This window comes from Ambystoma mexicanum, chromosome 12 (genome assembly GCF_040938575.1).
Source record: "Ambystoma mexicanum isolate Mex_15411 chromosome 12, UKY_AmexF1_1, whole genome shotgun sequence".
Taxonomy (NCBI): domain Eukaryota; kingdom Metazoa; phylum Chordata; class Amphibia; order Caudata; family Ambystomatidae; genus Ambystoma; species Ambystoma mexicanum.
In genome coordinates, this window is record NC_090936.1 from 667,468,256 (window position 1) to 667,491,232 (window position 22,977).

Here is a 22,977-nt window from a genome sequence, read left to right on the forward strand (position 1 = left end):
GTTTCAGGAATTTAACCTCAGAGTCAACTGCGAGATTGTATTTTTGCAATTCTTCTTTCAGGGCTGCTGTTATTTTTGGGTCCGCCGTGTTTGTGGTCTGGAGCTCAAGGAGTTTTAGCTTCTCCTTGCTGGTTGTAAGCTCGCGCCTGATGAGCTTGAGGATGCCATTTTCCTTGGCGTGGCAGACTCCTCTGATAAAGCATTTTAGAGACTCCCAGATTATGCCTGCGGAGTGGACCGATCCGACGTTGGCTTCGAGAAACACGTTGATCTCCTCCCTCAGCTCAGAGGCAAACACCTCGTCTCTTAACGAGCCCGTCTTGAAGCGCCACCGCTGTAGTGGCAGAGTGGGAGCGGAAGGCGTGAGGTTGAGGAAGAGAGGGGAGTGATCGGAGAGCGTTCTCGGATGTATACAGCACCGGTCGCTTGACAATGGACCACTTGCAGAGGCGAAGAAGTAGTCGATTCGGGAGCTTGTGTTGTGTACCGGTGAGTGAAAAGTGAATTCTTGCGCCTCGCCATTCGAGACTCTCCATGTGTCTAGCAGGTTGAAAGCATTGCAGATTTCTTTTATTTGGAGTCCAGCTTTGGTAGGAGGGTGTGGAGAAGCCTTTGCTATGTCCCTTATAGGATCTAATACTGTGTTCATATCCCCACCCCACACTATGGTTGCCGGTTCCTGTGTGGAAAGCTGGGTGAGCACCCATCCAAAATTGTCTGGGCCATCTGTGTTTGGAGCGTAGGAGTTGACAAAGGTCACTTTCTGGCCTGCTACGATGCCGCTTACTAGGATCGCTCTCCCTTCAGTGTCTTTCGCCATGCGGATCAGGTGGAAGCTCATCCTCCTGTGTATGAGGATAGCAACTCCTGTGGAGTAGGTTGAGTAGGAGGAGAAGTATCTGTGGCAGCCCCAGCTCTTGGCCCACTGGTAGTCCTTCCCTGGGAGAAGGTGTGTCTCCTGAATCATGGCCACGTCTATTTCATGACCTCTGAGGTATTGAAGTATTTTCCTGGTTTTAGCTGGAATATTGCTGCCTCTTATGTTCCAGGTCAGAACGTTGAATGGGGCGAATAAAACTTCCTATTTACCCACTTTTTTCCGTCCGATGTTGGCCATGGTGTGTCTTCGGAGTGTATTTTGCTAGGTTTGGTGCTTGAAGATTGGATCTTTGATTGACATGACGACATTGATGGCTGTCTGGGAGATGGAGAGCAGGGGGACGGCTGGGAACTGATGGCGCAAAACTTCCCTGGTGAACTCTGAGGGCACCGTCCACGGGCAGACCCCAACTGGCCTGTGGCGTTTCTCTCTTTAAGGTGGGCAACCCCCAACTGGCCCACAGGGAGATCCCTCGACAACCAAATAAAACAGAAAGCGAAACATGTGGATACCATGTCGCTGTGTGAACTGTACCCTGAGAAAACTGCTTGTAAACCAACTGGTAGCTGAGGTAACCCTGGAGAATGAACTGGTGCTGTGCTAGGGGCGCCTGGGGCCTTCCAAGCTTCCCCGCCCCGCGTTGTATTCTTTGTGAATTGCACCTGTACTTTTTGCATCTTGTTGCAAGCTTGTAAGCCGACTCTGGTTACTCCGGTCTATGGTGGATTCCTGAGATTTCTGTCTCTTTGGGGCCTGGGACGGTTGGGATTTGGGTCGGGGCAGCCTATCTGGTCAAGAAACATGCTCGCATCGTCAGGCGTTTGGAAAAAATGGACCCTCTCCCCTTGCTGTACTCTGAGCCGTGCTGGAAAGAGCATCGAGTAGGGCATTTGATTGGCTCTGAGTCTTTGTTTGTTGGCGGTGAAGGATTTCCTCTGGGTTTGTACTGTGGGAGAGAAGTCTGGATAAAAGTGTACTTTGTCTCCATCGTGGAGTAGGTCTCCTTTCTCTCTAGCCAGCCGGAGGATGGTATCTCAGTCCTTGTAGTTGAGTAGCCTTGCGATGATGGGCCTGGGCGGTGCGCCGGGGGCAGGTCTGGTAGATGGAATCCTGTGTGCTCTCTCGACTATGAATAATTGAGACAGTGATTCTCTGCTGAAGAGTGACATGCAAAGTGACTACACGTTTTCCTCCATTTTACCTTGTGGCTGCTGTTCTCTCACCCCGATGATTCTTATGTTATTCCTTCTTGATCGACCTTCCAAATCCTCACATTTGGCTATTGTCGTTTTCATTTGAGCTTCTAACTGCAAGACTTTGGTTGAGAGGGACGCTGCGCCAACATCTAGATTAGACACTATTTGCTCGACCTCGTTTAAACGTTCTGAGTGTGTATCCATGCGATGTTGTAGGAGGTCAACTTTGGAGGCAAGGCCATCCATTTTATTGTTTAAGTTTCCAATGCCGGCTTTCAATTCCAAGAGGAGTTCTTTGATTTCGGATGGGTTGCCATCTGAATCCATCTGGTGTGAGTGGCTGGGAGAGGGGATCTGGTCCTCTCGCTGTACGGGTGCTTTAGGTGTTGCGCCGCCCTCGAAAGTTAATTTCCTCTGGGATTTATCAGTCTTCCCCATCTCACATACGGTTCCGGTGACATTTGTATGAGCTCAGCTGTGTCTTGCAGTGTCAAGAGCGCCCCGTGGACCTGCCCAGGGGAGCAAGGATTTACCCGGCCGGGCAAACTTGTTGGGGGTCAGCTGTTTGGAGAAGTGGCTTTACTCAAATTAGCTGTGCCTCGAGCGATCTAATGAACACTCCGTGTGGACTGTCCTTAGTTGTCTTGTGCGGAGGGTTAGAGCGCTTCTGCAGTGGCTGAGGCTTCGATAATCTGACTCCCCCAAGGGTGGTGATGACTCAGAGTGGGGGTATTGCTGCTCTATGGCTTCTGTCTTACAATGCCTGACTTTGGTTACACAGTGCCTGGATGGAGTACGCCGGTGTGCCTGAGTGTCTCTGGCCTGGCAGCGAGGTGTGTATTGGAGAGTCTGTGGGGTGCGGGGAGAGACCCCCACGCGTGAGGTGGGTGTCACTCCTTGTTGCGGCGCAACACAAAGGTAAGCAATGAAAAAGTCAGAGGCGGGGGGGAGCCCCTCTTGTGACACTGAGTGCGCCCTTTATATAGAAATGCCGGTGTTTCCTTTATGTTGAGGAGCGCTTAGATCTGCTCAGTCCGAGGCAGTCCACAGGGCCTCCGGGACGAGGTGTTGATCCCTCCAGAGGTAGCTGTGTTGATAAGCAGCGGGTGACTCCGGTCGCCTCTCACTGCGCTACCGGGGCTCCGCCCGGGCCGGCTGGGCCCCGGTTCTGTGCCGTCACGAACAGCGCTGCAGTGAGGGTTTTATTGGATCGGTGGGGGGGGGCGGGCCGGCTCGGAATGGCCCAGATCCAAGCTAGGAGCGCAACCTCCCCCCACCTCCGTACCTGGTGACCTGGCTGGTCCCTCCGCCGCCCGCTGCCCGCCGCTGTAGATCTCAGGCGCCGGAGGAGCCGCGGTCAGCCCAGGTGCTGGGGAACTTCGTAGGAGGGGCGGACGGGCTCTGAAGATAGCGGAGCACTAGGGGGGCGGGAGACAGGCCTCGTCTCCTCCGAGCCTCCGTGGCCCCCGGCAGCACTGACAGGCACAAGCGGGAGGCACTCCGGGCTCGATCACGCCGCCAGTCGAGGCCTGGGGAGGAGCGAGAGCAGCCTCCCACAGGCGCGTTGCAGGACGACCTCTGCAGGATATCGCACGCTCTCCTCACTGCGAGCCTACCCCAGGTGCCTTCCCGGGGTCCAGGTGCTCAGGTCTCGGCCTGGTGGGGGTCGGCTGTGTAGGGCTAGTCGCCTCGCCGGGCCGTTTGCGAAGAACTCGGCCTTGAGGCCACACAGGTCCTGTGAAGGTAAAGAAAGGCCGATTTTCTCCAGGAATGCAGTGGCAGGCAGCTGGACAGTTCAGGAGACCAGGAGTCAGGGAATTGGGTCGTAATAGTACAGGGAACAGCAGGATTGTGCAGGATTGATGCGGGGCTAAACGGAAGCTCAGACCAAAGCGGCCATCTTGGTTGGCCCTCTAGCGCCCTCTCTGACTAATGATTTTTATCCATAAGAAACATTTGCAAAATTGACCTTTCGTATGTTCAACAGAAATAATATTAAAAGGCCAAGCCAAAAAGGATTGATACTGTAAAATCGACATACAATATTTGCAGTCAACTGGGATTTTACTTTACTAATGACATTGCTGAATGTTGACCTATCTCTTTCTTGAAAGTAGCACATCCTTTTTATGTTAAGCATACGGCTTTCATTCTGAAGGAACTTTATACAAAAAAAGTAAAGATATTTGTGTCTGTGCCAAAGATGGAGAAAATACAATTTGTTCTAACTATTTATTTTTTTCATGTCAAGCAATGACACATCTACATTTATATAAATGGTTTTCCAAAATGTGTAAGTTAATGGGCGGTGGATCTTAAAACATGCAGAAGTATTTCAATGTAGGTGATCAATATTCACATTTGTTGATGAGCCAAACAAATAATTGAAAGAAATGCTTCCTGTGATAGGTGCCACTTTAAAGACATTAGTGGCTCCAGCAGTTTAAGTGGATAGAGGGACTGTTGCTAGATAACAACATGGATGTAAGCAGAGAATGGCTAAAAGGATGTTCATGCTTCAAAATATATTTTTAAAAATACTACTTGCATATTTTTTCAGAATATTTTCCATCCATATTGATTCGAACTGAAAAAAAAAGCTATGACCGAAAGGTCGATTTAGCTACAATTTGAGTTAAATCTTAGGATCTTAGCATGTCATTTCATGTCTAGTAAAATGCAAATAAGTAAATAAATACACTAAAGACATTGGGCCTCATTACACGGATGGCGGTGAACCATGGCGCTATTAGCGCCATGGTTCATGCCGGTAAAATACTGGCACCGCCTTGGTGGAAAGGCGAATTACCGCTCTATTCCAAGGTTTGCGGGGCGGTAGTTCCCCCTTCCACCATTGCCCTTCCCCATTCCCATTTTTGCCCCATAGGGCTCTATGGGAATGGGGAAGGCCCTAATTACGGTACCGCACATTGCGGTACCGTAATTAGCTCCCTGGTCCCTTTGCGGGTTGGTTTTTAACGCCTGCAAAAAGCAGGCGTTAAATTCCCCAACCCGCAAAGGGACCTCGTAGTAAGGTGGTAAGGATTTACCGGTACCGGTAAAATACCGGTACCGGTAAACCCTTACCGCCATCCGTGTAATGAGGCCCATTATGAGCAAAAAATACCTGAAACATATCTCTCCAGGATCAGTGGAGTCCATGCCCAAAAAGAGCAATTATCAATACCTTTTAATTTACTATTTTCATTAATGTAAACCATGTCCTTTCCACATTTATGCAAATCAATTTCCAAAATATGATTGTAAATGGTGGTGCATCCTAAAACATGCCTGACTATTTCAGGTTGTGTGACATTTGCTAATGAACATAGTCATTGAAAATATGCTTCCCGTGCTAGCCCTGTAGAGACTTGAATGAGAGCAGTGGTTTATGTAGGAGAAGGCACAGTTGCAAGATAAAAAATATTTTAATCGAAAAATGGCTCATATATGGCAAAATATGCATGTTTGATACTTTTTTAAACTGGACATCCACCATTTTCAAAATGTTCTAATGCATTTGACAAAAACATTGACCATAGCTGTAAAAAATAAAATCAATTTCTCATCTCTCTTGTCTATCCCACCCTCTATGACTTTATTGATATGAAATGAAGTCTGACTGTGCCTAGTTCTGCATTAAGGTCAATGTAAACCTTGGGCTATCACTAAAGAGTACTTAGGAAATACTTTGAAATGAACATCAGAATACATTTAATTTTTAAATACAGTTTTTGTCTATGGACATTGTTTTTTTAAAATTGTAAGTTGATTCATAATTACATCATCATTTGGAGCATCATTTGAGCCCAAGGCTTAGTAAAGCTTGAACATTATTTATGTGAAATTACAGTGAGATACAAAAGTATTAAACATTGTCTTTTACCTAACTGCTTTATAGAAATAAATATTCTTTTAAACCAACCAAATGCTTACAGCAGTACAAGCACATAAGAAGACAAAACTAGGTAGAATGTTGGAGTGGTTGATAAACCAACTTTTTTAAATAGATGTTATTTGTAGGAAGAATTACATAAGTCAATTCCTTACATATGTTCTAGAATCATTGTACCGCCTGATGGGAAAATGTGGATTGTAACAATACTTGAGATTTTTTAGTCTATAAAGGATGATTTCTGAAGATGACATGAGCCATTAATAAATGGAACTATAAATGATGGTGGTGAAGTCGAACAGTGATATGTTATTATGCGTGCAAAGGCAACCCTTTTCCATGCTAGTATGTATGGGGTTCAGCTTGCTGAGAATACATCTTGGGAGATGGAAGTCAAAACACAACCATACCGTATTTAATAGATGTCCAGATGCACAAATTGAATCTTAAATACAAATTATGGAATGCTTAACATAGTTGCATCATTCTTTTCACAGAGAGATGTGTTGGTCCATTAAATGCACTAAGGTGAAATGCTGCATATGCTGTTTCACAATGAATTGGTGAGAAAAATGTATGCCATGCATGAAATGTAAAACATGTTAATAATTTAAACAAAAACAGAACGTTATAATCTAAAATTAGAATACTTGCAAAATAATTATGTTTGATGTTTGCATGACCCCCATTTAAGCTAAACATTTAAATCCCACAAAATGTGAAGTGTAATTCAATACATTCCAGCATTTGCACTGTGCATATGCTATTAGACCTATGTCGTCACTCTACTTGAAGTAATATATAGTACTTTTCAGTTATGCTACTTGCTGTAGTAGCAACATATTAAAGAAAGTGTAAGGTACCAAGAAACCTATGCACTGATATCATGGTCGAAGCCTGCATGTGTTTTCTCTCTGTTTAGATAACTTTGCATTTTTAACATGCTCAATGTGAGACTTTCGACAGGAACTGAATAAGTTATGGAACATAAATACTAATTGTAATGGATATTGCATTTTGAAAATGTATGTTTTTCATGAATTAACATTCAGGAAATATATAATGCATTCCAGTTATATCTGCACATCAATTGCGTTGTCTCTATCAAGGTATACCATAGAATACTTGCTTGAGCAACCAATATTAGAAAAGCACATTTCAGAACAAAAGTATACAATTCGGTCCAAAAGGTATCATTTTCACAGATACCAAATTGGAATAGACGTTACAATTAATGCAAAGAATGCAACTATTTTGATATGTCTAAATTCATGTAAAAAAACTTAACTTCAAACAAAGAATAATACATGGGTAAGGGCAAACAATTTAAAGCAAGGTCCACAGTAGAAACATTACAAACAATATTTGTAATCAATAAGGATTTCAAACGAATAATGTCATTGCTTCAATTTGGGTACAATCAGATTTAATTAATGACAAAGCATTTTTCAATGGGATTGTGTCAGTGCCAAAACATCGTCTATTAGAAATAGGTCAGTGATTTTGTAGGAAAATCCTAACAAATGAATTAAGGGGAGATATTTTGGGCAATCTACGGAAGCAAAAGATTGCTAAATGTTCAATTGCACATGTGCCAAAATCTAGATGGCCAATTCATAAAGGTTTTTTAATGGGATTTTCTCAAAATACTTTGTGAATCAGAGCCAGAATGTTGTAACTATGCACTTTGTATCAGTTCAAGCAATGTCACACTTACATTAATGATGAAGGATTTCCAAAATGTGTGACCATATGGGTATTGATTTTGCAACCCGCACAACAATTTCATGTTTTGATATTAATAGTGACATGTGTTGCTGAACATAACCCTTGATAGACATACTTCCTGTGCTTGGTGCACCTGTTGGGACTTGAGTGATTCCAGTAGTTTCATTGAGAAGAGGCACTGTTGCCATATAAACATATAGATTTAAATCACAAAATGGCTAAATGGCAATATCAATGTTTGATAACTAACTTTTAAAAAAAGTACTTTCCTCTATAATTTGGGAAAATATTTTCCATTATTGGGTTTTAAACTGAAGAGTGATGGACTGTGGATGTGGCTGTTATTTGTTGCACCCAATCCTAGTATGTTAGGTATAGGCCAGTTATTGTCTATGACAGTTTAACAGTTTAATAAAGGAAAGACTTTCCGTCCTTAAAAAACATTGTCCATTTTTTTTCTAGGTCCAGTTCTTTCCATGACAAAAATATACCAAATACCTATGTCTTGTAATGCATGTCATTGTACATTTATTAAAATCAATTTGCAAAATAAGCTAGTAAATTTGCAAATGATCATGCATTTGAATAACATACTTCCTGTGCTAGGTGGGCCAGTAGATACTTCAGTGGTTTCCAGAGACACAGTTGCTGGATGAAAGATGGATTGCAATCAGAGAATAGCTACATATGTATACAAAGAAGACTATATTCTTAAAAAATGTTCCAAAATGTTACAAAAGTAATTTAAACACAACTGTATAAAACACAAGAACAATGTATCTTTATTCTCTTCTATATGCAATGACTAACGATGTTTAGCTCCAAAATGTTTTGTAAAAAACACATTTTATAATTTCACGAGAAATAATAATACATGCACAAAGGCCACATTCTAATAAAAAGGTCTACACTGGAAACTCAACATACAATATTTGTAGTCAATGGGGATTTGAATTAACCAATGCCATTGCTGAATTTTGACAACTACTTTTTTGTAGGTAACGAAGAACGCTTTAAACAAATTAATGAAGAAAGATATTTGGGGCACACTGTGGTCATTAGCAGTTTAGCTGCAGGTCTTTCCAGTCTAGGAACATTTTAACAACTAAATAAATAAAGTGCATTCTGGCCAAGAAACAGCTGAGAAATGTATCTCTAGGTTCAGTTTGGCCCATGCCAGAAATGGACCATATATCAATGTCTTTCATTTAACTATTTGTAGCACTTTAAACCGTGTAATTTATATGTGCATGCAAATCAATTTCCAAAATGTGCTTGTAAATTATGGTACATTCTAAAACATGCATGCATATTTCCGTTTTTGTGGTGCATGTTTCACATTTGATAATAAACATCATCATTGGAAAACACTTCCTGTGCTAGGTGGACCTGTAGAGACGTGGGTGATTGTGGTCATTTCTGTGGGTGAAGGCACAGTTGCTAGTTAAATTGATAGTGATCCGAGAAGTCTAAAAGTGCATGATTCAGACACCAGCTTAAAACATAAAATCAATTTCTCACCTCTCTTTTCTATCCCACCCTCTATGGTTTATTATTATAGAAATGTAGTCTAACTCTGCATAACGGTTCATGTAACCTTAAATTACTGCTAGAGAGTTACACTGGAAGAAGCATAATTTCAAGAATTGGCCATGTGAGCTGAGTTTTATTACATTTTTAATTTCTTGACCTTTGCAGAAACTACTGCAGCAGCTTAATTCTTTTTCATGTTCTCAAAAACTATTACATCAACTTAATGTTTTCAACAAGAGGCAATATATATATGTACAAACCTTGGGCTCAACTATGATTATGAATAATATTCAATTTTATATTTTTACTCCCCAACTGCTATTAAAAGGGGTATAAATGGAAGCCAAACGCATTATTAGAAGTATCGTGAGAGCAACAAAATGGAAATGAAATATTGAGATTTTTTTTATTCTAACTGCACAAGAAAGAGGAACAGTGATATGGAAGGAAAAGGTAAACTTACACTGACATAGCAACGTTTGAAATAACACTTCTGCTGAAATTAGTAAGATATAACAGCAAGTAATGATGCTACCTACATGAAATTGTATGAACAAAGGATTTCATACATCCATAAAAAAGCAGCATGTGCATCCATAAAAAAGCAGCATGTGCAAAGAAATTATTATGTGCTAAGGATTCCTTTCAGGTACAATTTGTAATGTAATTAAATATTAAAAATGAATATTGTAATTTACAAAAATTAAATATTGAATTGTGTAATTTCAGAAAATTCTAAATACATCATGAAACAGTGTTATATATTTAAAATTTGGAACATGAATACATGCTAAAGCACTAATAAAAAAGCATAAAACAATACAAACATGAGGACATTTCTCTAACAAAATATGTTGGTTTTTACCATTCCAAGATGGCGACGAGCATAGATATACATTTTTGGACTTTGAATACACCTACTTCTCTTTCTTTATAAAAGAAGTCTAAAATAGTAGGTGCTAAAAAATGATTCTGTGCAAAGAAATGTGTTCTGGTACGTTCTTAAACATTAAAATAGTATATACTTACAATTAAATGATATGAACTTCTGCAATTTTGATCAATTCTAAATACATTAGCAAACAGTTTTACATATTTAAAATGTGGAATATAAATAAATACTAAGGTATAAATCAAAAAGCAACACAACATTTTTTTTAAGAGTGGACATTTTAGTAACAAATTCTGTGAGTTTTTACCATTCTAAGGTGGCGAGATGAGCGGACTTTGAATAGTCCAACTTCTATTTCTAGATTCATATATATATATATAATATATATATATATATATATATTTCAGAAGATGAAAAGCCTTGAGGAAAGGCAAATCCAGTGGAATGCACTCCTCAGAGCAGCTAAGAGATGGCAATGTTCACTCAGCAACAAAGGAGCCTGACAGAAATTCCAGGCAGCACAAAAATTACTTTATTATTAAATGTGCATCGGAGAAGGAAAGCCGTGGATAACAAACAACGTGTTTCGTGGTATTCTGACTGCTTGATCACGTAGGTAGGGTGAACACAGATAATGGACTACGTTTTAAACCATAACAACTCTATGGTAATCCATAGAGTGGCCACTTCCCCATATCAGCGCTTTATAGTATCTCAAGGCAGCCATATTTGAACATCCTGCAATAGCATTGTGCAAATACGTATAGTGGAATCGGTTGCTTAGATAACCGAATGGATATCATAATACAATTAAGTATTTTTAGACTGTTGCTTACCACAAGGAGGAAAAACAGGAAAAACCACACCTCCTGTATTTAGCGAGATACCAAATCTATCCACCTTAATACATGGCAGAAAGACACCTAGTCATGTGCAAATAATTGAGCACTGCTAGATAGACACCATCTAAAATGCTGTATTGATAGAGCCTGTATATACAAAATAACTGGCTAGATCAGGAAAAACACTAAGGCCAAGTGGCCACATCTATGTATTCAAACTCGCAAAGAGAGGGGCACAAACATGTGCACAGGTTATTCCTAAGGGAAAAGTGTTGTTCCTCGATGTGGGGTGCAGCAGTCTATATAAGCTTACGATCCACTGTCATTACAATGTTCCAACCGGCTGCCAAAATTATTACAAAAACGCTGATTGTAGAAGCCAAACATGAACAGTGCAAAGTCGCAAAATAGCAATAAATGTGCAAAATACGCCTAGCAGCAATAGTTGTTAAAAACAATAACCGTAAAATGCATAGTCCCAAAGCAGCAATGATTGCTAACAGCAATAATAATAAGGTGCATAATGCTCTCCGTCCATGCATGTTAAGCCAAGAGTAGAAAAACTATATAATTCATGTGCTATGGAGAGTGCTAATAAATATGCTTGCAATCAAGATGTAATATGATTGGATCGCATTTTATGAATATGTTAAAAGTAATCTAATCCTCTAAAGTGAATCTCATAGGGCCGGGAATGCTTTCATGGACTGCTGTAAGATAAACATAAAGTCTATCAATATTAAAGTGCATAGTGCGTGCAAACATTGCTCATGTTAAACTGCATAATGCATATCAGTATGTGCCTAGTGCTTATCATCATTAAATTATCAGCGACTAGCCTGTCCACATAAATAATATATGGAGAAATCTATTCAGGAAAAAATGTCCTTAAAAAATACAGCCTCCATACCACAATTGGCATCTTAAATATAAATGGTGACAGTCTCAGATAAAGGGAGGGGCAAGAATATACGCAATCCAAAAATCTCTGTGTAAAAAAGCTTTTCAAAATGAGTCCACCTTAAAACCCAAACCTATCAGAATGCTAAAAAATATAAGCAAAGAAATCTTCAAAGTTCCACAAGAAGACAACCAAAAACGTGAATGTGTATGAAAAAATACAACATTCGAAAATGTGATAAAACATGACAGTTAGTTGCATACATACAAGGACATGGAAACATATTGGAAAAAGCTGTAAGACACTCTATTTGGTGATTAGAGGGTCACAACTTTATGCATCTAATGCAGATGAAGAAAGGGCAAAAAGTCTTTAAGTGCCCAAAAACGTATATAGTTCTTGATCCAGATTGTGACCCCTGGGTCTTTTCACCTCAAAGCCCAAAATAGATTTAAATAATGAAAATACAGGACTCTGCGCCAACAACTCAAGTTGAGTTAAATCTTAGATTATGCTTTATTGATCATCCATGACCATTGAGCCCATAATTGATAACATGTTTCGGCTCCACTGAGCCTTTTTCAAATCCGGGCTACCCATAATTGTAATATAGGACATACAATATATCATAGTCAAAAAACAATTTGTATGAACGACATCATAAAGTATAACATAATACCAGTTTTCAAATATCGTGACCACAAAATATGCATAATAACATGAAAGAAATTAGACAGAAAAACAAGGATGGGCAAAAGGGAAGGGTTCATGGGTGTAGAAAAATAGGCAAACATATCATAATACATTGTTATGTTTGAGTAAACAGAAAAAGAGCACAAAAAACAGAAACAAAAACACAAACAAAAAGAAAAAAAAGAAAAAAGAACCCATTAGTAATCATTATTCTTCAATTCATTGAATAATATAACCAAATTCTGCAATGGTCCCTTGAGACAAACTGACAACTTGGTGGATGTCCTTACCCGAAATTTGATGTAACCAGTTCTTATGACTATTTGTCCATGTAGTAGTAACGGGGTACAATCCCCAATATCAATCTAAACAAAAAATGTAAGTAGCGAAGGTAAATAAAACTGATTGTCCAATTTAGAATATACATTAATTGTGTATATCAAGGTTGCCTGTGGCAACTAGGCATTTTCATGAGAATAAATCCCGCCCTTCACCAAACGGGCAAAACAACTCTTCTTAATGGTCACAGGCCATTTCTGCCTTATTCAAAACAATTCATTATAAGTTCCGTAGTGAAGACAATTGTAATTAACCATCATTACGTGAAATGATGACGCATTTCCAATTATAGAACACGTATATCAAGTACGGAAAGCACAACATATAGCTTATTTTGTTGCTACTCGTCAAGTACCATTAAAGCTAAATCTCATTGAAAAGTAAACCATGAGATAAGCGGTCCTCTCTTACCAGTTCCTGGAACACAAACAGTCACACGCGTCGGCAGGTAAGCCGAACGCTTACCAGGTATGCCTTCTTATACTAGGCGTCATCACTGTGCGCGGTTACCATGGCGACGCAAGGACAAGCGTCGTCATTGAAAACCGCATTCTATCCCCCAGCATTCTACAAATTACATATGCTATATAATTCAAAATATTTGAATAAAGCCTGAGAAACTAACAAAGCATGTATACGCTTCTCCTGACCCAATTTATATTTGTTGAATACTTAAATGGTTACTATCACAGTAATGTATAATCACGGGCACTAATGCACCTAACTACAAAAGGTTGGTGAGCATTACACGCAACATTCAAATAACATACTGAGCTACCAATTATGATGGGGTATCCCTTTAACAACACCCTGAAATACATGTAACCTCCTAATAAACAATGAGCCGTGTTCTAAATCAGGTATAACAATGAAAATTATTCGAGCTTGAGAAGCCAGATTGCAATGTACTACATCTCACAAGAATGAAACCATTTCATTATCTGTATTAAGTCCTGTATTTGTCGAATTGAAGTAACAAATTGCTCTTGCTTCCGCTTGTCGTAACGCCTTCACTCTGTCACCACCTCTTTTGTTCAAGGATACTTGTTTAAGACCAATGAATCTAATTTCCGATTTGAGATGTAGCTGATGTGTTTTTTGCCAATGTTCAGCTAACGGAAGTGATGGGTCTTGACTGCCAATTTTGGCTAAATGTTCACGGATACGGATTCTCAACTGTCTCTTGGTGCTACCAATATATAGTTTGTGGCAGACACAGATGATGCCATATACTACAAAAGTTGTTTTGCAATTAATTCCTTGTTTAATGATCCAACATTTTCCATTTTTATCTTCGAATTCCGTTGTTCTTTGGTATGCATATTTACATTGTGGACAGACTCCACATTTCCTGAAACCAGAATCTTTCTTGTGTAACCATGTACCTTGAGTAGTGCTCTCAATGTCCGGTAATAACGATGGACTAAGGATAGATTTAAGTGTATTTGCTCTTCTGAAGGTAATGCGTGGATGATCACTCACAAACTCACCAATATGACTGTCCAATTTAAGTAGGTACCAATGTTTGTTCAAAATTTTTCGTAATCTCTGGTGGTCTGAACAATATTGAGTGATAAAGCTAATCGGCATGTTAGCTTCCAAATTATTCCCTTGTCTCTGTCTCAAAGTATCCTGCTGCTGCATCAATTTGGTTCTCTTATATGCTTTACTTATGTCTTTTTGGGCATATCCCCTCCTTCTAAAACGTCGTTGTAATAGATTACATTCCTCTTCAAATTTTAAGTTACTATTACAATTTCGTCTCGCTCTGATATATTCACCCAATGGTATATTGGTGATAGTTGGTCGAAAATGACAACTTTTAGCATGTAATATTGAGTTAACTTCAGTTGGTTTTCTGAATGTAGTTGTTTGTAGTACTTGATCTTCCAAATATATTGTCAAGTCCAGAAAATGTATCCGCTGTTTGTTGCATTCTCCAGTAAATTGAATATCAAAACAATTAAGATTTAACTTGTCCACAAATGCGTGAAATTCCTCTATGCTACTATCGACGATGCAAAAAACATCGTCGATGTACCTTGTCCAAAATTGGATTTTCTCAATGAAAAATGATTCAGTGTATATTGCTTTGTCTTCCAACATCCCCATGAAGATATTCGCCAATGCTGGGGCATATTTAGTACCCATAGCTACCCCCTTGGTCTGTTGGTATACCTTGTTGTCAAAGGTAAAGACATTGAGATCAAACGTGAGATGTAACATTTCTTTAATCATGTTCAAATGGTTGTAATACGAGGCTGACTCATGCCTGAAAGTATAGTCAACTGCAATCATGGCCCATTTATGCTGAATAGACGTGTACAGTGCCTTCACATCTAGAGTCGCTAGAAGGAAGGTACTCTGCCAAGTAAAGTTTTTTAGTTTCCGTATAAGGCTGGTGGAATCTTGCAAATATGAATGAAGTGACATAGCCCTTGGTTTGAGTAATAGATCCAGATATTCCGAGATATTCTCTGTGACCCACCCAATCCCACTCATGATCGGGCGGCCCTCTGGTATCCTTTCATAGGGTTTATGTATTTTCGGTAAGAAGTACATTGTTGGAGTTACCGGTTCTTTTATCCATAAATAAGTGCGTTCATCATCCGTTATCAATCCTTTTCTATGCCAATTGAGTATGTGCGCTTCAACTTGCTCCAATGCTGATTTTCGAAAATCATCCGTTCTTAATTCATAGCACCCAGGGGTATTTAAATGTCTGGATGCCATTTCCAAATAATCCTCCCGATCCATTAGCACAATATTGCCTCCCTTGTCAGCCTCTTTAATTACTGTCCGTGAATCCAATTTAAGCGAAACAAGTGCTTTCCTTTCCGATTTAGTTAAATTGTTCTGAGTAATCCAATTCTTATGTTTTTTACAATTAAGATTATATAGATCTCGTGAAACTGCTTGTTGAAAAGTGTCAATGACGTTGTCAGATGCCAACTGTGGCATGAATTTTGAACGTACTTTAAGTTCCTTTGTGGTAAGGGTATCAGATTTTATCTTGAGTTCATCTAATAAGTGAAATACATGATATTGATCACCTTCGGTCAATGAACGCAATGTATATGTATCTTCAATATCCTGGATCGACTTATCACTGATAAGTATGCTAACCTCTTCAGGTTGAAAATCACCCGGTGCTTTGGTTGCAAAATATTTTTTTAACTTCAATTTTCTGGTAAATTTAAATAAATCGATTTGTACGTCCAATGGACTGAAGTTACATGTGGGTGCAAAGGATAAACCCTTGTTAAGAAGAAGTCTTTCCTCTTGAGATATAGTTTTTTTAGACAAATTGAGAACAAGATCATCTGTTATTTGTTGGTGCTCATCTCCTTGGAGCTGGCCCTGGTTTGTCTCTTGTTTGCTTGTAAGCTTCCTATGTTGCCGTCGTTTTCTACACCCCCTCCTTCCTCTTCTCCTAGCACAGGTGTCAAAATACCCATAGTTGGTGGTAGCTGAAAACGGACTGTTTTCTGAGTAGAATTACGATTCCCTTTCTTGTATCTTTTGATCTGATTCAAGTATCCTCTTTGTTCAATTGATTTGGAACTAGCATTAGCTTGGTTGTCTTGGTCTGAGTCTGCATCAGAACTGGCCGATGAAAACGACGGCAACATAGGAAGCTTACAAGCAAACAAGAGACAAACCAGGGCCAGCTCCAAGGAGATGAGCACCAACAAATAACAGATTGTTCTCAATTTGTCTAAAAAAACTATATCTCAAGAGGAAAGACTTCTTCTTAACAAGGGTTTATCCTTTGCACCCACATGTAACTTCAGTCCATTGGACGTACAAATCGATTTATTTAAATTTACCAGAAAATTGAAGTTAAAAAAATATTTTGCAACCAAAGCACCGGGTGATTTTCAACCTGAAGAGGTTAGCATACTTATCAGTGATAAGTCGATCCAGGATATTGAAGATACATATACATTGCGTTCATTGACCGAAGGTGATCAATATCATGTATTTCACTTATTAGATGAACTCAAGATAAAATCTGATACCCTTACCACAAAGGAACTTAAAGTACGTTCAAAATTCATGCCACAGTTGGCATCTGACAACGTCATTGACACTTTTCAACAAGCAGTTTCACGAGATCTATATAATCTTAATTGTAAAAAACATAAGAATTGGATTACTCAGAACAATTTAACTAAATCGGAAAGGAAAGCACTTGTTTCGCTTAAATTGGATTCACGGACAGTAATTAAAGAGGCTGACAAGGGAGGCAATATTGTGCTAATGGATCGGGAGGATTATTTGGAAATGGCATCCAGACATTTAAATACCCCTGGGTGCTATGAATTAAGAACGGATGATTTTCGAAAATCAGCATTGGAGCAAGTTGAAGCGCACATACTCAATTGGCATAGAAAAGGATTGATAACGGATGATGAACGCACTTATTTATGGATAAAAGAACCGGTAACTCCAACAATGTACTTCTTACCGAAAATACATAAACCCTATGAAAGGATACCAGAGGGCCGCCCGATCATGAGTGGGATTGGGTGGGTCACAGAGAATATCTCGGAATATCTGGATCTATTACTCAAACCAAGGGCTATGTCACTTCATTCATATTTGCAAGATTCCACCAGCCTTATACGGAAACTAAAAAACTTTACTTGGCAGAGTACCTTCCTTCTAGCGACTCTAGATGTGAAGGCACTGTACACGTCTATTCAGCATAAATGGGCCATGATTGCAGTTGACTATACTTTCAGGCATGAGTCAGCCTCGTATTACAACCATTTGAACATGATTAAAGAAATGTTACATCTCACGTTTGATCTCAATGTCTTTACCTTTGACAACAAGGTATACCAACAGACCAAGGGGGTAGCTATGGGTACTAAATATGCCCCAGCATTGGCGAATATCTTCATGGGGATGTTGGAAGACAAAGCAATATACACTGAATCATTTTTCATTGAGAAAATCCAATTTTGGACAAGGTACATCGACGATGTTTTTTGCATCGTCGATAGTAGCATAGAGGAATTTCACGCATTTGTGGACAAGTTAAATCTTAATTGTTTTGATATTCAATTTACTGGAGAATGCAACAAACAGCGGATACATTTTCTGGACTTGACAATATATTTGGAAGATCAAGTACTACAAACAACTACATTCAGAAAACCAACTGAAGTTAACTCAATATTACATGCTAAAAGTTGTCATTTTCGACCAACTATCACCAATATACCATTGGGTGAATATATCAGAGCGAGACGAAATTGTAATAGTAACTTAAAATTTGAAGAGGAATGTAATCTATTACAACGACGTTTTAGAAGGAGGGGATATGCCCAAAAAGACATAAGTAAAGCATATAAGAGAACCAAATTGATGCAGCAGCAGGATACTTTGAGACAGAGACAAGGGAATAATTTGGAAGCTAACATGCCGATTAGATTTATCACTCAATATTGTTCAGACCACCAGAGATTACGAAAAATTTTGAACAAACATTGGTACCTACTTAAATTGGACAGTCATATTGGTGAGTTTGTGAGTGATCATCCACGCATTACCTTCAGAAGAGCAAATACACTTAAATCTATCCTTAGTCCATCGTTATTACCGGACATTGAGAGCACTACTCAAGGTACATGGTTACACAAGAAAGATTCTGGTTTCAGGAAATGTGGAGTCTGTCCACAATGTAAATATGCATACCAAAGAACAACGGAATTCGAAGATAAAAATGGAAAATGTTGGATCATTAAACAAGGAATTAATTGCAAAACAACTTTTGTAGTATATGGCATCATCTGTGTCTGCCACAAACTATATATTGGTAGCACCAAGAGACAGTTGAGAATCCGTATCCGTGAACATTTAGCCAAAATTGGCAGTCAAGACCCATCACTTCCGTTAGCTGAACATTGGCAAAAAACACATCAGCTACATCTCAAATCGGAAATTAGATTCATTGGTCTTAAACAAGTATCCTTGAACAAAAGAGGTGGTGACAGAGTGAAGGCGTTACGACAAGCGGAAGCAAGAGCAATTTGTTACTTCAATTCGACAAATACAGGACTTAATACAGATAATGAAATGGTTTCATTCTTGTGAGATGTAGTACATTGCAATCTGGCTTCTCAAGCTCGAATAATTTTCATTGTTATACCTGATTTAGAACACGGCTCATTGTTTATTAGGAGGTTACATGTATTTCAGGGTGTTGTTAAAGGGATACCCCATCATAATTGGTAGCTCAGTATGTTATTTGAATGTTGCGTGTAATGCTCACCAACCTTTTGTAGTTAGGTGCATTAGTGCCCGTGATTATACATTACTGTGATAGTAACCATTTAAGTATTCAACAAATATAAATTGGGTCAGGAGAAGCGTATACATGCTTTGTTAGTTTCTCAGGCTTTATTCAAATATTTTGAATTATATAGCATATGTAATTTGTAGAATGCTGGGGGATAGAATGCGGTTTTCAATGACGACGCTTGTCCTTGCGTCGCCATGGTAACCGCGCACAGTGATGATGCCTAGTATAAGAAGGCATACCTGGTAAGCGTTCGGCTTACCTGCCGACGCGTGTGACTGTTTGTGTTCCAGGAACTGGTAAGAGAGGACCGCTTATCTCATGGTTTACTTTTCAATGAGATTTAGCTTTAATGGTACTTGACGAGTAGCAACAAAATAAGCTATATGTTGTGCTTTCCGTACTTGATATACGTGTTCTATAATTGGAAATGCGTCATCATTTCACGTAATGATGGTTAATTACAATTGTCTTCACTACGGAACTTATAATGAATTGTTTTGAATAAGGCAGAAATGGCCTGTGACCATTAAGAAGAGTTGTTTTGCCCGTTTGGTGAAGGGCGGGATTTATTCTCATGAAAATGCCTAGTTGCCACAGGCAACCTTGATATACACAATTAATGTATATTCTAAATTGGACAATCAGTTTTATTTACCTTCGCTACTTACATTTTTTGTTTAGATTGATATTGGGGATTGTACCCCGTTACTACTACATGGACAAATAGTCATAAGAACTGGTTACATCAAATTTCGGGTAAGGACATCCACCAAGTTGTCAGTTTGTCTCAAGGGACCATTGCAGAATTTGGTTATATTATTCAATGAATTGAAGAATAATGATTACTAATGGGTTCTTTTTTCTTTTTTTTCTTTTTGTTTGTGTTTTTGTTTCTGTTTTTTGTGCTCTTTTTCTGTTTACTCAAACATAACAATGTATTATGATATGTTTGCCTATTTTTCTACACCCATGAACCCTTCCCTTTTGCCCATCCTTGTTTTTCTGTCTAATTTCTTTCATGTTATTATGCATATTTTGTGGTCACGATATTTGAAAACTGGTATTATGTTATACTTTATGATGTCGTTCATACAAATTGTTTTTTGACTATGATATATTGTATGTCCTATATTACAATTATGGGTAGCCCGGATTTGAAAAAGGCTCAGTGGAGCCGAAACATGTTATCAATTATGGGCTCAATGGTCATGGATGATCAATAAAGCATAATCTAAGATTTAACTCAACTTGAGTTGTTGGCGCAGAGTCCTGTATTTTCATTAATTAATTTCTTCAACGTATGGGACGGTTAGGCTTTTTACCGTCCTTATACAGTTGACCTGCGACTTCATTGACCGGATTTTGAAACTTTTAATCTTGCACGTATAACTATCGGGATTGTAAGGAGTCGCCCTGGTGGAGCAAGGTTTTTCAAAGCCACAGTTTTCCAAAATAGATTTAGTTTCCAGTTTCCTTAACAGAAGCTCTCGGTTACCACCTCTGGATGATTTGGACACTGTATGAATACCAAAGAAGGAGAACCTCTCCAAGTTGCTTCCGTTATTCAGTTATTTGAGCCCCTATGGGGCTCAAATGGGAATGGGGATGGGTTCCTACAAGGAGGAATTACCGGGTCCTCCTATGTCAGTGTAACCCGGTAAGTCCCCATTGCAGGAACCCCGTAATGGAGCCCAGAACGGAGGCAGCCATGGAGCTAATAGCTCCATGGCTACCTTCATTCTCATAATGAGGCCCATAGACCACAAACTGAGTGTCACATGTAATCCTTGACGTGATCTTAATGTTTTTTCCCAAAATAAGATGTAGATAATAAGTAGTGCAAACATTGCAGCATGGGTACAGGCTTTGCATTTAGAACATTTGTGGAAGTCTGATGGTTTAATGTTCATCCAACTACTGGTCAATACATTGTTAATAGGGCTCATGAAACTTAGTACTAAGGTATACTTGAACGAGGTAGACCTACGGAATGTAATGTTTATGCGATCTCCCAATATTCTACTTAGATGTTCATCTGATTTAAGGATGTGCCACTGTCTCTGCATGACCTGACAGATATCCTGTGCTCCATTTCCGTAGGCCACAATGAGACGTGTCTCACCCATGTCTGTACTTTTTTGTTTCAAAGTGTCTGATACCAATAATAGAGAGTGATCAGTGTCTCTGCCTTATTTTTTTATGGTACCCCCCATGTTTAAACTTGTGGGCCATAAGGGTGCATTCGCTATCAAAAGTGTCAATATTTGAACTGTTTCTATGTATGCGAATGAATTCCCCATAAGGAATACTCCACTTGAGCGCTGTGGGGTGGTTGCTCTTGGCGTGGAGTGGTATATTAGAACTGGTCGGCTTCATGAAGTGACCGATATGAAATTCCATTCAGGTGAGCTTGCACAGAGTCCGTATCTCTGATTTATTCCATTTAAAAAAAGAAATATTAGGCCATTTATCATTGTACCCCCACCACCTAAGTGTATGATGTGGGCCATTAGCACACAGGACCTGTTCAATCTCTGATATTCGCTCAGGCCCCGGGTCACATTTCCCACTGCCCTCTGAGGGACACAAACTTCAAAGATAATGGGCCTCATTAGGAGTTTGCCGGTCCGGAAACAAGGGTGCCGGTAAGCTCACCTGCACCTTTGTTTCCGGATCGGCAAACTCTGAGTCTGCCTACCGTGGCCGCTGTGCCTGGCAGGTCTGACCCTGTTGGGCGCAGCAGCCACGGTAGGCAGACCCGTCACGGAAGAACCGGCACCGTTAGCAACGATGCCGGTGCTTCCGTGTCCCCACTCCCATAGAGTCTTATGGGACTCTATGGGAATGGGGACTTACAATTTACCGGCACCTGAATTCCCATGCCACTGCACTCATAATCAGCAGGTGGCACTGCGATGTCAGGCGGCGATAAAATATTGCAAGTCCCGCGACAACTCACCGGTAGCATTGGCAGGGTTACCGCCAGACTCGCAATGAGGCCCAATTTTGTTTTATGGGTCACCTAAGAGATGACTGGCGTAGTCAGTATAAAACCTTCATAACAGAATTTCATATAAATCACACAGTGAAGTGGCACTGCTTAAACCCCTTGGTCTTGCCAGCAGGTGGGTGGGTTTGGACACATACACGATGTTAGGCTATCCAGGTGTCGTGAGTGAGTTTTGGACACACATACTATGTTAGGCTAGACTGACAGTCGTACTGCTATTTTCAACTTTTGGGTATTAGGATCTGCAAAATCTAGAGTACCACCTATAAGCAAAAACGTTTGCAGTGAACTACACTGCAAAGGGAGATGGGCTGTGGGGAGGAACATAAAGCTTGTGGGTGTTGTTTGGCTATTTACCCAACTTGTTACTGTCCATGCCAACACTAATAGCCATATTCACTTACCACACAATTCCTAGGACCTCTTTGAGCAAGTTCTGTCACTCAGCAACATCACACTTTGTGCTGTACAGGGAGAGTGTGTGTTATTTCTGAGCAGGCTTGCTGAAAGTGAATGGCTTATTTGCAGCTATAAATGTTCACCTGATACAATCAAAATACATTAAACAAGTGTGCTTTCATACATTTGATTTAAAAGCAATATGTGCGTCCTCACTTCTTTTCCATGCACTGAAGTCCTTTTAAAAACAAGCATTGGCATAGCCAGAAGGCGTTCCCCTTTTATGGTTAGGTAGTACCCTTGTGGCAGTGCCTGGCAAGTATATATCCCATGTCCACACAAAAGCCAGAACTGTA

General features: G+C 39.8%; 1 protein-coding gene and 2 long non-coding RNA genes across 52 annotated transcripts in view; 1 reads left to right on the top strand and 2 right to left on the bottom strand.

The window, feature by feature from the left end:
- The window catches only part of LOC138513982 (mucin-19), a 1,848,798-nt gene that overhangs the window by 342,210 nt on the left and 1,483,611 nt on the right, over nucleotides 1-22,977 (bottom strand). The window lies entirely within an intron of this gene.
- LOC138513981 (uncharacterized) lies at nucleotides 12,349-14,148 on the bottom strand. Its single transcript, XR_011281853.1, has 2 exons — nucleotides 12,851-14,148; nucleotides 12,349-12,459 (listed from the first exon to the last, which is right to left on the bottom strand). It is a non-coding gene; the product is annotated as an uncharacterized lncRNA (long non-coding RNA).
- LOC138513039 (uncharacterized) lies at nucleotides 19,441-20,470 on the top strand. Its single transcript, XR_011281665.1, has 2 exons — nucleotides 19,441-19,968; nucleotides 20,360-20,470. It is a non-coding gene; the product is annotated as an uncharacterized lncRNA (long non-coding RNA).